Source organism: Crocuta crocuta, unplaced genomic scaffold (assembly GCF_008692635.1).
Source record: "Crocuta crocuta isolate KB4526 unplaced genomic scaffold, BGI_CrCroc_1.0 scaffold237, whole genome shotgun sequence".
In the NCBI taxonomy this organism is placed as follows: Eukaryota; Metazoa; Chordata; class Mammalia; order Carnivora; family Hyaenidae; genus Crocuta; species Crocuta crocuta.
In genome coordinates, this window is record NW_027531914.1 from 972511 (window position 1) to 974915 (window position 2405).

Below are 2405 nucleotides of genomic sequence, written 5' to 3' on the forward strand. Positions count from 1 at the left end.
AGTCACAGGAAATTTATAAGTTAATATCGGTCACACCTGCAAATTACTACAGTGAGACCCCTGACCAAATCCAGAATACCATGTAAGTGGATTTGGTGAGATATTTATATATCCCTTGGAGTTACTGAAATGCTCTGAATCCAAATTTGTCAGTTATCCCAATTAAATGCAGGGAAGTAATATCTACAGCAGTGCAGATGAAGCAGATCTAACTATACCATTCGAGAACAGGGTTGCTCATAGGAATCTGTAATGCAGTCATTCACACAGCCTCTGACTCAGGTTGTAAATTTACTGTTTGTATTTAATGGCCAATCAGGATTTTTTTTTCTCCTTGCTTAAAAATTAGAAGACTCTCAGATGCCTTCAAAAACCCCAAACACAAAACAGTCCACCGGCATCTTCTGTGAGTTTAGCAAAGTATGTATTTCAAGCTGTTAGCCAAAATAACCCCATTTGAGTGACAATTTACACACATGTCACAGCATTTCATCTTCCTTGTTTTCATGGAAAAGGTCAAAGCCATCAAGGCGACATGCTTAGCCAGAGTCAGGGAGAGTCATCATTTCACAGCCGTGAAGTGGAACTCACACAGCAAATGAGGCTAATCATTCAGCAAGTACAAGGAAAAGAGATTATGAGATCATAATTTCCTCACCAATTGAGAATCACTGTGCATAAAAATAGAAATTAATAGGAAAAAAATTCAGAATACTTACCAAGAAAATAAGAGCACTAAATAAAATGATCTCTCATCTGGGAAATGACTTTCCATTTTGAGCAAAACAGAAAGCTCTCAGACATACAAAAGATACAATGGCAAGAAAGCACACGGTTCTATAAACAGTTGGAGCCTGTTGCTTTATTCTCAAAATACAATTTTTGACACAGAATGCCCTGAGTGGCCCTGCAGAGGCCACTCACTTGGCATCAGTATCACTCTTTCTGGGACCAAGTAGGGGAACAATTCTGCTTTCATTTATTTGGCTACAAACAGGAATGGTCTATTCCCAAACATGTTAGCAAACGTGCTGTAAAGACTGATGAGGCTCACTAATGGGAGTGCACTGATGTGCACCTGCCTTTTAAAACCTTATAAAAATCCTGCTTAACGTTTTCTGGATGAGCATCTCCCAACAAAAAAGATTCTTTAATGATGTAGGAAGAAAAGATTCTTTCTCAGCTTTTATGTGTTCAGGAGAGCCCAGACAGAATTAATTTCTCCATGGAAGAAATATGTAATAGACTTTAGGAAAAGTCTAGTTAATCCCAAAATTGTATTCTAAGGAGGATGAATTCTTTTAAAGAAAAGACTAGGTGGCCCTTTTGCTCAGCCAAGCACCTCGGTTGGTATTGAGTATGCAAAAGCTGCCTCGCGGTGTGAGTTTGGGAGTGGGGGCTCGAGAGTGTTGACATTTTGTGAATGAAAGAGTGAGAAGAATTTGGAGTTCCTGAGAGCAAGTGTGGAGAGATGGCTGAGACAAAGCAGGCAGAGAAGCCAGCAAGACGGACAGAGGCTGGGATACAATAGGAAGTGGCTTGACCAGAAAGACATCCCCTTGTGATGGTGTAGCCAAAGCCCCTTTAAGGACAGGAATATTTAACCCATGAGTGTAGGTTATATTCTGCGACATGTGACGTGGGAAGCTGACTCCTGCCTTTGGTTCCACAATCCTCCATGAAGATTCTGACTAATGAAACTCTTGGTGGCTGCAGGGATCAAGAAGAAAGGGCCCACCCTACCGGACAGAGATAAATGACCATTCCAAGAAGCAGAACAGAAAAGGGATTCTCCCAGAAGTAACCCTGGGAGCCAAGTCCCCCAGGGTTTGCAGGAATCTTGGGAATGGCATTGGACACTCTAGAGGATGGCTCCAGGGTTTGAGCCCTCATATCCAAATCTCCAAGAGCAGAGTAACCAGCTGATGTCTGGATACAAATGCTTCAACTATTCTTGTCCCTTCACCTTCTAGTTGGATAACCCAGTTCTGTGCTTTAACTCAGGCAGGAGTGCTGTCTTTGTAACGTCTCCACTCCACACTTTAGAACTTAATTCAGCTGAATACTCTGAGCCATAATCTACTCACTACTTGTTAGCTTGACACTTAAAAAAATTTTATTTTAATGTCTACTTAATTTTTAGAGAGGCAGAGACAGAGGCAAGTGAGAGAGGGGTAGAGAGAGAGAGGGAGACACAGAATCTGAAGCAGGCTCCAGGCTCTGAGCTGTCAGCACAGAGCCCGATTCGGGGCTCAAACTCATGAACTGCGAGATCATGATCTGAGCCGAAGTTGGATACTTAACCAACTAAGCCACTCAGGTGCTCCTTGACACTTTTTTTTAATGTTTATTCTTTTTTGAGAGACAGAGTGTGAGCAGGGGAGGGGCAAAGAGAGGGGGGACAG